A 14275-nucleotide genomic window follows, 5' to 3' on the forward strand; every position below is an offset into this window, starting at 1 on the left:
ACTGGGGCACGGTTTCCCCGTCGGTCTGAACTCAAACTGAAGTGGAAGTTCTGCTCAGCAGCAATCGGCTGGCGGTTAATGAGCACAAGTGTCTGGCACATGGAGAGAGGAGATAGACCACTCAGCTGAGGCTCTGTTTGTCAGCCTCTGCCAGTCATTACTGCGCACTGAGAGACGAACCGGGGGCCAATAAATCTTATCGGCCGGGGCTGCAGCAGACAGCACGGTATCACATCCAGAGGTGACTAATGAATCTGTTTGTAGACTGATAGATGTCTAAAGCCCTCTGATGCAGTTTCAGCATGCTCTTTTTTAATGCACATCGGCAGCTAGAGATGTCCTGATACCACACATTCAGTAGTTGATACTAGGGGTGTAAGATTTACTGAAATGAGTTGGAAATCGGTTTGGATCGAGCTAAATGTACCATGAACTGTCGATGGTCCGACACGGTTTACAGAGCACCCTCAATTCTAAAGTCTAAAGTCTGGAAGACATTAGGATTCAGACCTAATTGGGAGACGAAGAGTCTGAGGATGCTAATACAGCTAGCACAAGCAAGAACACGCAAGATATTAAACACAATTTGGCTCCAACTGGGCGAGGTCGAAGGAAATCTTCATTGTCTGTTGGAAAAACAATAAACACAATCACATGTAATTCTGAAATGAGACATTTGTCTTCCATTCTTCCCCCATAAAGAACCAAATAGTTGTGATTCTCTGGTATTTTATAAAATATATGTATTCTGAAGGTAATCAATGACACTTCTACAGAACGTCTTTGTTTCTATCATTTTTGGGTCATATTGAGACTTTTGGCCCGATTAATCAGTTATCTGATTATCTGGCATTTGGAGATAATCGGCTGACTGATGTCTGTCTGCCCCCCCCGCCCCCCGAGGTCGACAACCAGTAAATGTTTGCAGGCACATCTGCAGGCTGCCTTGTCAGTGTGGCTGCCGGGGGAACGATGTTAGCGCTCCCCTCTGTGAGTTTTGGGAAGGAGCCCAGTACTAATCTAATCTAAGAACCTTCAGTGGCGAGCATTAAATGTATATTATATTGATGATTTGTAGAATGACGTACTGCACCCAGCTCTCCCTTAAATACCAGTCACATTCTGAAATCTAATAAAATATTCATCTAAAACAACGTGTTAGATAACCATGTATATTAGATTGTATTGTGCATGGAATAATGCAAATATACACACATTTCTTTGTTTTACAGCAGCATTATGTATCGTACTGTTGTCTTGCTCTCTGAAACAGATGTGTTTAAATTACTGAGCTGTGACGATAACAGATGTGTGAGGTTGATTAATGAGGGAAAAAAACATGCATGCTTTGATTTCTTGCACAAACAGACGAGGCGTCATTGTTGTGACTAAAAAGAGAAATTCTGCTGAGCCATGTTTCATTATAAGACACAAAGACACTTTGATATAAGAAGATAAAAGCTTTTAAACGGGGGATTATTTGTAACAATAAAGTGGACGAACTGGGCGACGCAGCCGGCTGAGGAAGGCCTCAGCGATACAGAGAAAGCCCACACACCTTATCTTGCTTCAGTTCTGCTGTTGCATTGGGAATCAAAGCAACACAATCTCCATGAAAGGAAGGGGAACAGAGTGAGTGTAGGAAAATGGGACAGAGGTTAGTTTGTTTGCAAGGCATTGTGGGTATGAGGACATCTGATAGCTGGGAGTTACTATGCTTTCCATCGCAGCAAAAAAAAATCTAACGAACTGAGGGGAAAACCGCAGTCTAGACTGATGCTCATGTTCATGTGTAATGGTGCTTAATGGGGAAGAGTCTGAGGACGTTTCTAACACGATACTGCGGCTGTCCGACCCGAGAGTAGTTCCTCATACCAGCAAAGAGGATTGCCTTATTCCAAAGAACATCAGGGGACGTGTGAACCAAACAAAAACAATACCTACGATGTGCAGCCGTGTGCACAGATTTCTAGATATATATGATTTCTGATGGGATGTGGTGAAATAAATAAATCTTTTGCACATAAATACATCTGTAGGAAAGTTGTTTCAGGGGACTGGATGTTCAAAAAGAATCAGACCCGTCTCAGGTGAGCTCACAGCGATAATTGACCTGCTCAGACGTTTTATCCAAGTTGTCCCGCCTCAGTTGGACCGACTCCCGTCTCTTTCAGGAAGAAGTCACAGTGCTTCATATTTCTGAGAACAGAGGCCTTGTACACGTGTTACAGCTGCCTGAAGAAGGAGGCTGCAGGCATGGATCAGCTGAGCATCAGAGTGTGTGTGTGTGTGTGTGTGTGTGTGTGTGTGTGTGTGTGTGTGTGTGTGTGTGTGTGTGTGTGTGTGTGTCTGTGTGTGTCTGTGTGTGTCTGTGTGTGTCTGTGTGTATCTGTGTGTGTCTGTGTGTGTGTCTGTCTGTGTCTGTCTGTGTCTGTCTGTGTGTCCTCCTCAGGTCCTAATGTGTCCGATGTCCCCAACATGAAGCCTTTAATGAACCGCTTTCTGTGTTCACACTCAGTGTTATAGTTCCTGTTATCGGTGATTGATGCACAGATCCAGGCGGAGCCAGAAGGAAACATAAACACACGCTCGCTCTCTCCGTGTCTTTTGCTTTCTGGATGTCTTTCTGTTGAACTCTGTTTCCCCCTCGGCTGTTTGACTGCCTCAGCAGTGCTGCGTCACTCTGGCTGGATAAATACCTCTTGTGTGAATGTGTGTGTACAAAACTCATATTCTTTTGGGGCAATTATTGAAGAGGGTCCTGTGCTTGCTACGTGGGTTTAACAGCACTGGATTAAAGTCAAACACGGATTTACCGCCAACATCCGCTGCTGTTAATTATTATAAAGGAGGGAAATGTGTGTATCCGACTGGCCTTACCTCCCAGAATGCCTCGCTCTCATACCTCGCTCTCAGCAGCCCGTCAGTCAGCGTAGACTTTGATGTTCTTTATGATTCGGGGCCTGTACAGTATAACACAGTTACTCGCTCGTGTTGCAGCGATGGCTTTGTCCTCACAGCGCAGCCTCTCCTTAAGCAACTGGATTACATCATGAGTGACATCGTCCTCTCCCTTGTTGACAGTCGACTCTTCACACAGCACTGGTCCACCTCTAGGACCGGCCTATTGCCTGCTACACCGACCAGAAACACTCGATTGTGGACCAGCATACAGAAGCCTGAGACCTGTACACCAGTTTGTTGGTCTGTCAGTGGTGTACAGCTGTCAATCTCACTGACTGACAGCTTATGTAGCGTCCTCACTCAATAAATCTGGACGTATGTTGACCATTTCAGTCGCATCCATTGCATTAACTGACGTTTAAACCCTGATAATGTAACAAACAGGATACAGTGGAGGAGCAGAGGACCTGTGTGTGTCTTCAATCTGAGCTCAGTTTGGACTTTTTTTCTTACTTTCAGACGAGTCAACAAGACCAAATGTATAGGAGCTGCCAGGAACATCTCTAGGATTTATATTTAGAAAATCTCTTTTGTTCCTAGCTGGAAATTGGAAGTCGCGTATTTTGTGCATGTAGTCAGTTGTAGTGACCTGCTCGAGGAGGACGCTGCGTCCGGCGCCGCTCCCTCCTCAGAGTGTGTGATGAGACAATAACCCTGTAACACTCGCTATAATCCCGGGATTAAAAGTATTTCTCCTCCCATCAGTTTTCCTTTGATCTGCCTGTCGTCCGTGTCACATCCTCCACGCCGCCGCCCCCCCCCGCTGGAGCTCCAACAGCCGTATCATGTTATCAGTGTGGCCCATTCGTTCTGCTGAGTCAGCAGAGGAAGCTAATGTGCTCTGTCATGGTCCGGAGCAAGTGCTGCGTCACGGACAAAGGAGGGTGTTGTACGATACTCAAACGTCCTGGTTTGTCTTCATATGACAGCGAGCGCTGCTGTGAGGCAGATAAAAGGCGTTTTATACTCAGTACAGAGCGGGGGCGGGTAGCTAGCATGGCAGCTACTGCTTTTACAATATTCACACTGAAATGAAAACATACATGAGAAGTGAGCATTAATCTCAGTCAGCTGGAGTGTGAGGGTGTTATTATGTAGGGCTGGTACAGTATGTATCATGATACAGGGGTAATGGTTCAATATATATATACATATATTAGGATTTATTTTAATCTAAATTTAGGAAAACTGTCCATAATGTGCATAAAATCCCTGTAACATCATCATTATCTAACTGTTAGGGGTTCAATAACAGAAAAACATATTAATATATAATCAATGTAATATTTTTTATATTTTCTTACACCCTCAGTGTTATGTTACCTACAGGTGAAATGTATTTTTTCTGCAGCTCTACAGGATTTAATGTGGAGACAAACAGCGTGCATGTTAACTAAATAAATAAAGGTAGTTTGATTAATTCAGACTCAGTTAAACCTTTAAACATTAATTAAATGAACACGAACACTTCCTGATGTACAAGGGAACGTGGTGGAAAAGGACGATTTGGAAGAGAGACAGAAACGATTGATACTGATGCAATTATCGATGTTGCTTATCGGTCCGATTCCTGATCAATTCTCTGTGTGGAAAAAAGAAGAAGAAGGCCTACACATGATTTATAATCTGTGGACTGAGTGGAAAGTGTGTGCTGAATGCTGGCTTTATTCTGTAGCTCTGCTCACTAACTGCTGATGTTATTATTATAATAATAATAAAAAGTACTTTGTTTGAAAAGTTGAGTCTGAGGGACCTACTGAGTGGCAGCAATACTGCAGTTATTTATTATTTACTTCTGAATGAAGGGAGATTTTGGATTTTTATATTTTTATATTTTTGTTTCCGACTTTTGGTCTCGGTGAAAAAACTGACGCCAGTGACAAATTTAGACCGCACTTTGCTCCAGTCGCAGTATAAGAACAATAGAAAGTACCAGATTGTTCACTTCAGCAGCCTCATTAACTGTAAGTACTGACGTTTCCCACTTCCACATACCCCTGTGAACGCATCGTGTGCTTGGTGGTGTTCACTCCTCCAGGACAAACCAGCACAAACAGTTTGTCACTCAACCTCCTTTCACCCACAACCTTCTCATCACTCTGTCATCATAAACTAAACAAACAGTGAAGAACAGAATCAAAGCAACCTTGTGAACAGCGAGGGTTCACTTAAGGTGACTCGACCACACCTGACCTCCTTTTCCACGCAATAAGTACAACACAAAGTACAATACAGAGTACAACACAAAGTACAACAATAAGTACAACACAAAGTACAACACAAAGTACAACACAAAGTACAATACAGAGTACAACACAGAGTACAACACAAAGTACAATACAGAGTACAACACAAAGTACAATACAGAGTACAATACAGAGTACAATGCAGAGTACAATGCAGAGTACAATGCAGAGTACAATGCAGAGGACAGTGGTTGCTATGATTTGTGAAATGCGAGTAGTCAACACGAGTTTCCTCTTTATAGTTTTTCCTCCAAACATTGCCTGAGGTTTGCCCCTGGAAACTGTCCACATGACTCCTGTAAGCTGCTACTGCCACAGCTCTTCCTCACAATAAGGACGGTCTTTGTTCACGATTAGTTTGGGTTTGTGTCTGTAATGCACTGTTACCTACATGGTGATGAACTGAAGAGGAGAAGCTTCAGCACGCAAAGATCATCATCATCATTATTATATACTGGGTGCTAGGCGCCAGAAAAATACAGTTAAATAACAAAGAATAACTGACTTACTACAGTGATTTTCTGTAATTAAAATAGTTTTTTGGCTTCAATTTTACACAATATCTTGTCTATAATCTGTACAAACTCTGAAATGATCTATAAATACAGGTGAACTCTGCTATAATACAAATAATCAGGCTTACATTTACAGCAGAGTGCTGTTATTATTTGTTTTTTCTTATTTTTATCTGGTTTTATAAAGTTATAGAACAGTAATAAAAGTCATTATGTGTGAAATTACAGTAGTTATTGCTGTTTACACTGATAAAAACTGTATTCTGACAGTTAACCAATGCTTATACACTGATAAACAACATTTATTCAACGTTATTATTGTAAAAACTTAATAATATACAAGATATCTGTCAATTAACAAACAAATCCATGTAATTGTCACTATCTTTACATGATTTTAGAAATGTAATAACAGTATTAAACTTGAATTTAACAGTTTAATCTATTAAATAAACAGTAAATAACTGCAAATATAAGTTTTCTTTAAATAAACAGAAATGTTTTGATTTACAGTTGCAGATTTTTATAGTTATTTTATATTAGACATGTACATTCACAGGCTACTCTTTTGTAATTTTATTAATATTCCCATATATTTAAAAAATACTGTAAAATGTAACTTACAGATTTTTGTTCTACAGTTTCTGCAATATTTTGTGCTGGTAGATAAAATATAAATAGATAAATTCTCTCCAGTCCTGTTTCTCTGTGACCTTTATCAGTCCTGAACAAACTACAACCCTCCAGTTCTGTGTCTCGCCGCGGCGTCCTGAGTCAGCTGTCTCTCTGCCTCCGTGTCCAGACTTGTTTTTGGTAGCCACGTTAGTTCGCTGCCACTTTCATTACGTCTTGTTGTTGTGTGCCTACAGAGTGAAGTCCTCCCCCCTATTCTGTCTGGCAGCCAGTCGGTGTACGCATGGCGCTACCAGACCCTGACTGTGTGCTACAGGCTTAAATATTGTAATTCAGTCCCAAAAAATATTTGAGGTTCAGGTATGTGAGAGCTGCTGCAGAGGGTTTATTTTAGATTGGTGCATGTTAAATGTCCCTGTGGTGCTGCTGTTATATTTGCATACTATATAAATATGAATTGAGTGGATTGAGATTAAGCTTTAAGTGTCTCTTTCTGTGGGTCTGGTTACAGCAGCATCAGTAGAACATATTGATTAACGAACTCATGAGTGCTGACTTGTGAAGTTGTCCTGTAACGAGCTTTGATCGCTGTGTGTTTTCTCTGAATGTGGTCAGTTTGTTTCCTGGATTTGCTGCGACTGTTTCCAGCCATCCGCCCGTGGCATATGGGACTCACGAGCGCCTCAGCTCGTGTCACAGCCCGTCCCATGGTTGCCGTCTGATAGGCCACAGCTCTACCTCTAGGACACAGTTGGAGCGGCCCACTGCACCGAGACCGTTTCTAAATAATCTGACACTTAAATCAGAGTTTTAGTTTCTTAGAGTAAAATGTGGCTGCTGCTATGGAAGCTCAGTGCTGCCGATGTGACGGATAATGAGAAACTTCATCATTAAATCTCAAAATATTGACTTTGTGATACTGAGTCATTTTTAAATGAGAAAATATTGAGAAACTTTTTCATTATTTTGTCAAAATATTGGTAACGTTATTGATTATTTTGAGATATTAAATCATTATTTTGACATTTTGAGTCAATATTTTGAGATATTAAGTCATTATTTCGAGATATTAAGTCAATATTTTGAGATATTAAGTCATTATTTCAAGACATTAAGTCATTATTTCAAGACATTAAGTCAATATTTCGAGATATTAAGTCAATATTTTGAGATGTCACGTCAATATTTTGAGATATTAAGTCATTATTTCGAGACATTAAGTCAATATTTTGAGATATCACATCAATATTTCGAGATATTAAGTCAATATTTCGAGATATTAAGTCAATATTTTGAGATATGTCAATATTTTGAGATATTAAGTCATTATTTCGAGATATTAAGTCATTATTTCGAGATATTAAGTCAATATTTTGAGATATTGTGTCAATATTTTGATATTGTATGTCTATTATAGGTATCAAGTATATTTTGTCAAAAATATTGATATTTTAATAAAGTTTCTCATTATAATTACATACAAAATGTAAATTTTTCCCCACATTGGCAGAAATGGGCTTCCGTAGGTTAGAAAGTATTTTGTCTTCTTTCTCTTGTTTACATCTTTCCCCCCACTCTACCAGCCTGAGAGAATGAAACAGGACCTCCCAGTATTTGGTTGCTTAATAAGCTGAATGTGCCACAGGCTGAATACACCAGAATCTGGCTGCAATCCGGTGGCTCCGGTACAACTTACAACCACAGTAACTACAAGAGTTTTACAGTCCTGGCTGGATTCAGCTTCGTTTGCAGTCACACAGGTTCTGCTGCATTGCATCTGGTGCTGTTCATGTTGCTCTGTGTTGATCTCTCGGTGCTGTGCCAATCAAAAGAAATATGGAGTATTTATGGAGCCACAACAGCAGCAGCTGAGAGGGCAAACAGGCTTTTGCTCGGGCCACTTTAGGTCGGCCTGGTGCACGTCTTTGTTAATGGGAGAGGGTGAGTCCTGGGAAGTCATCGGGGTTATTAGATGGGCGTTCATCGGTGAATTAGGCTCAAACGCCATCATTAAGGCCCAGAAAACGCTCTAAAAGTGAAGAAACATGGCAGCATGGCACAGCAGCACAATAGAATAATAGAATATATACAATAAAGTAGAATATTATAAGTGAGAGTTACTGTTATGTCCTTTTTCTGTTTTATGATGCTGTGAATGTTATTTTACTGCAGCCCTACAGCACTGGTTCCCAACCTATTTCCTTAACCCTTTTTTATCAATAATTAAACTGCTTAAGTGATTTATTTTATGGATATTTCATATTATATTCAAAACTGTACAATGAACCCAAACAGTGAACTCAGTAACTGCAGGAAGTTTGAATAAAACCAGAGATTTTGATGAATTTTGAGCAGATTATTTCCTGTTTTTTATACAATTCTCTGTCTGTATTGTGTATTTTTGTATCATTTATAACAATAATACAGACGTAATATGCTTCTTTTAAAGTCAAATTCAGTGTTTTCTTCACATTTTCCTTTTAGAAAATGTACTTTACGTTTACTTTTCTTCACAGAAGTGAAGCAAAAGCTGAGAAATAGCTTTCTGTGAATGTTTTCTAGCACGCCTTAAACTAAAGAAAGGCCTTGCGAGCCCTCAGTTTGTATTATTTAAAAAGTAATAAACACAGTGAGGATCATCAGTCCAGTGAATTTACAATCTCTGAATTAGCTTTAAGACATTTATGCTGGCATGTTAGCTCTCCTTCCACCTGCCATCTTTCCTCCACGCGTCTATATTTTGCCTATCTGGTCTGCGGTGAACGCGCTGCAGCTATTTGTTTACTACTCTTATCAGATGGAGCTAATGATAGGGCTGTGATTGTGCTCTCTGTGTCTGAGCGACATTCCCCACAGCTGTGTTGTGTTCAGGGTTCGTGTATATGTGTGTGTTATTTACTTGCAGAGTCTTTTTAAGGAGCTTAGAAACTCTTTTTGCACGAGTATAGCCGGCGTTGCTCCTCGCCCCCACTGGCACATGTTGCTGTATCTGTGATTATAGGATGGTTGATATTTATGGATGACAAATTAAAGGAGGGACCTGAATACAGATGCAGATGCAGATTCTAGTTGATGGGAATCGTATTCTGTGGCCTTCACATTCCCCAGATCTCACCAAGCTCAGCGTCGTACGTTACTGCTGTTAACACATGCTGAGCTTCTTTACTTTAACACTGTATTCAACCTCACTGAAACCGATTGCCTTTAACCATTAAAGTTTATTACCTCCAACAATTTAAGCATGAAAAATATCTGAACTCAAGTATTTATTGTTACGGTAACTTAAAGGGTAAATTCAGGGTAAAATAAAGTATATTACACTCATATGCAGCATTTATCCAAACTTATATTTATTATGTTATTTACTGTTATTTATCTGTACAAATGTTTACACTTAAAATGATTTTACTCCGTTTTCTTCCACTAAAACAAATTATTACATTACCTGACGTAAGATAAAAAACTATTTATAATTAATCAATTATTAAAATGGTAATTTTGGGGCTTATATTTCTGTAATGATATAAAATCAACTTAAAGAAAATGAGTCAATTGTACAGAGCTGTTTGCTGAGTTAATACTTTTTTACAATTTGTTTTTTTAGAGGATTAAATTACGTTAGATTCCTTCTTTCATTAAGATGTGTTGTCAGGATTTTCAGAGTAATAGAAGCAGATCTATGACTCCTAATATGTGCTTATCTTCCTAGTCCTTCAGTTCAGACAAAAGAAGAGAAAGTCGTCCTCTCGTGTTTCCCCGTGGACTCAGTTTTGCTGTCAGTTATAATCCCTTGAACTCTGTCGGGGAGGCCTGGTGGCGTTGTGGCGTTTAAGGCGCTGACCATGAAATGTCCCCGGTTCACGTCGGGCCAGGGATCTTTGCTGCACGTCATTACACATTACACATCATCTCCCTACTGTCGGCTGTCTAATAAAGGCACCCCCCCCAAAATAAATGATATAAACACAAACCACCTTTGTGAGTCAGTGGGAAACTCTGACTCCTAAATGTTCATTTGACTGCTGCATACGTGATATAATGCTAACTGTGTGCTGTGTAATGATACAGATAACATGCTAATATCAGACTGTCTTTATAACATAACCCTGTTAACCCTTTAAACTACCTACGTTAGTATTTTTGCTTATTGGGACGTTATTTCTTGGAGAAATCTTAAGTCCCTTAAATCTGAACAACCTAAACTAAAAGTCTATATAAGTCAATAAACCATAATAATTGTAAATAGTATTGTGAGTGAGTCATAAATGGACAGTTTTATAATCAAATGTTATGAAATAAAAACAAAGCAAAAGATTTTTAAATGTAGAAACATGAATAAAATATCTCTGTACAGTTTTTATTTATTTAGCTAATGTTACCCTAAAATATAATATAGTACCATCTGGACCTGTCTCTCTCTCGCACACTCTGTGCCTCTCTAACATAATACTGTATTTATCTGGTGATATCCTAACGCAGTCTGATCACTCACACTCTCACTGAAGAGACACAGAGCGTCACTCCCACTGCAGCAGCGCTCACTTCACGTCAGCTGGAAGAAGCTCGGCAGGCCTGTTGTGCCCGGTTACGGTTACTAAGCTGTGATTGAACAATCGCAGGTCGAAGTGTTAATTAATTCCTTTTTGTTTTCATTCAGGGTTTCATTTATATGAACTCAATACCAAACATAAATACAATTTAACTCACAGTTGATTCTTTTGTTGCCACATTCGTGCTAATAAAGCTTTAAAAAGTCCAAATAAAGCTCATCTGAACCAGAGAGAGAGAAAGAGAGCTGTATCAGTATCAGTGGCAGTATGTCTGGAGGAGGACGCTCTCGTGTTTTCACTGCAGGAAGTCGAGCGTGAAGTGTCGTCTGTGGAGGAAGTGAACTGGAGAAGATGGACGTGTTTATGTCTTTATGTGTTTCTGTGTGTTTGTGTTTATGTGTGTTTCTGTGTGTCTTTATGTGTCTTTATGTGTTTCTGTGTGTTTCTGTGTGTGTCTTTATGTCTTTATGTGTGTTTCTGTGTGTCTTTATGTGTTTCTGTGTGTCTTTATGTGTTTCTGTGTGTTTCTGTGTGTCTTTATGTGTGTTTCTGTGTGTTTCTGTGTGTCTTTATGTGTGTTTCTGTGTGTTTCTGTGTGTCTTTATGTGTGTTTCTGTGTGTTTCTGTGTGTCTTTATGTGTGTTTCTGTGTGTGTCTTTATGTGTGTTTCTGTGTGTGTCTTTATGTGTGTTTCTGTGTGTGTCTTTATGTCTTTATGTGTGTTTCTGTGTGTTTCTGCGTTCTCTGCCTGTGCTATCCCCCCCCGCCCCCCCCATAATGAGTGTTTACTGTACGTTCCATCGTCTGGTTGCCGCTGTGCCCGAGGTTGTGAGCTCTGCTGAGTCACTGTGCGGTCACTGCTGGCTAATCACACCTCAGGAATATGATAACACCATCGCTGCTGCCTCCAGCACCAGAAACCCCCCCCCCCCACTTCCACAGGAAGTAATGAAGTCTACAGTAGGCTGGTTTGGAGTTGACGCTTCCCAGTAGAGGACTGTGGGCACGATGACTTTATTTGATGTATTTGGTTTTATTTCTCACATTCCCTTTTACATCAAACATTTTACAACATATGTTCACGGTTTTCTTTACGAGCTGTTACAGGACGTATAAGGTTTCGTATATCTGAATAATTCAACATATTATATTAATATAAATAATATAATAATAATAATAAATATGTATATTATACCAAAATAAAACTAAACATGTGTTGCATATGAGTCCACCTTACACTGACGTATGTATTCAGTCCAGTATACACAGGAAAATATCCCTATTATTTATTTTTAATTATACATTGTAAGGATTTCTTCTATAATTTTAGCATATATGTAACTGTTTCCATTGTATTAATACTTATATATACTTTATACTAATCATTCCTCTGTCCAGGTAGACGGAGTTATGGCATTTTATATTTCATTAATAAATAAACCATCTAAAACAACATGTTACTGGCTAAGATAACACCAATATTATTGGAATTATACAGGACTTTTCTTTGTTATGATATCGATATTATATATACAGATCTCAGCCAAACTTCCTCGCTTGCATGATTAATTTTAATAGCTTCAAATATATCCATAATAATGAATGTCCTGTGTGTTAGATTTACAGTATGTTATATATTCTTTTGTTCCCTGTGTGTGCTTTAACCAATCAGCAGGCCATAACTCCGTCTACCTCGACAGAGCAGCGATTTGCATTCAGTCGATCAAACCGTTTCCTGTTGTATTTGCATAGAGCGGTAACAGTGGCAGTAACGAGGTCCGACAGCAGCCGCAGACACAAAAGAGACGGACTGTAATCTGCAGCGCTTTCTAGCTCAGTCTCTGCATCTGTGTCATATTGTACAACCACCACATACTGCACTTAGTTTGTTAGTTTGCAATTATGTGTTCATTCATTCATTCATTCATTTAAATAATCATCATTCAACCTGGATGCTGTTGTCGTTTTCTTTGCTGTTCATTCTCAGTCCCAAAATATGTTTAATGTCCTTTTTAAAATATTCTTCTGGGTTTTAGGCAACCACTGACTCACAACCCCTCCAACACAGTATTGTGACAAACAGGGTGTTAAAATACCTGTTTTTCTCATGTTATTCTCTTTGTCACTTCCTTTATAAATGACATTAAAAGTCTGGATGGTGTCTGAACGAGAGAGAAGGGCTTTTAAACAGCGTAAAAATCCTTCCTGCAGATCAGCATGTGGAGTGAGTCAGTTACAGTTACAGCTACTTGAAACTAGACCTGGTCCAGACAAAGCCCTGGCTTCATGGAGACATCAGAATCCGGTTAGTATTTTGTAGCAGGAGGGAGGGAGGGAGGGAGAGAGAGAGAGGGAGAGAGGGAGGGAGGGAGGGCCAGGTATGCTGCATAATCATAAAGCACTCTGTAATCAACTACAGCCTTCAGTGTTTGTGTGTCATGAACTCATTTGGAGTGGAGGTTAAATCTTTCTGTATCTGTGAGTGAGACGATGGTGTGTGTTTGTGTCCCTGTGGGGGGGCGGGGGGGAGGAGGACTGCAGCTGTTCTCTTGATTTAAAGGAAATCACTGCAAAGATGGCGACATGTTTCCGTGTGTGTGTGTGTGTGTGTGTGTGTGTGTGTGTGTGTGTGTGTGTGCTTTCCACTGGTAATGAGATGACGGAGCTCGGTAGTGAGCGATCAGACGAGAGAGAGAGAGAGAGATCCTTGATTTAATTTAAACATCCTCTGCATCAGAAGCAGGAGGCGGAAGGAGGAACTGGGCCGCGGTGGTCTGCTGGTTCTTCAGGATGAACTGGAACATGTGTTTTTTAGTGAACTGGGATCTGTGTTAGTGGGTCAGCTTGAGATCCAACAATCCTTTTTCTGGAAGGTTCCTTAAATCTGAACTCTTGTCTTCAGGTCATCAAACATTGTGTGGCGTGTTATTCCTGTAGTGTAACGATTGACAACCACATTGGTGTCTTTAACCGTCTTATTTGTATGATTGATGGTGTGTTCAGACATGCAGTGGGATGGAAACCGGCTCTTATTGTCAGAGGTGTAATGATTAAAGTGGCAACAGAGAGCAGAGAAAGGTTTGTTATTTCACTTATTAACTTACCTAACAGATGCACACAGAGAGACCCGCCCAGTGGCTGCTGGATGTGGAACTGAAGTGTCAAAGGCAAGAGACAACCTGTCTGAGCTTTAAACTGTGTTCAGGTTTTAAAGCTGCAGCAGGTCATTTCATATTTGCTGAAACTTTCACTACAAATGACAGATAATCTGGTACTCTGTACTCTAGTCAGCCGGGCCCAAACGAAAACAACCAATCAGAGCCCAGAAAGAAAGTTCTCGGCTCTGATTGGTTGTTTTCAATCGGCC

The 14275-nt window shown here is 40.0% G+C and overlaps 1 protein-coding gene across 1 annotated transcript in view; it reads left to right on the forward strand.

Annotated features, from left to right (window-relative positions):
* clasp1a (cytoplasmic linker associated protein 1a) overlaps positions 1 to 14275 on the forward strand; it is an 87810-nt gene that overhangs the window by 14082 nt on the left and 59453 nt on the right. The gene's annotated exons all lie outside the window — the stretch shown is intronic.

Source organism: Dicentrarchus labrax, unplaced genomic scaffold (genome assembly GCF_905237075.1).
Source record: "Dicentrarchus labrax unplaced genomic scaffold, dlabrax2021, whole genome shotgun sequence".
NCBI classification, from domain to species: domain Eukaryota; kingdom Metazoa; phylum Chordata; class Actinopteri; family Moronidae; genus Dicentrarchus; species Dicentrarchus labrax.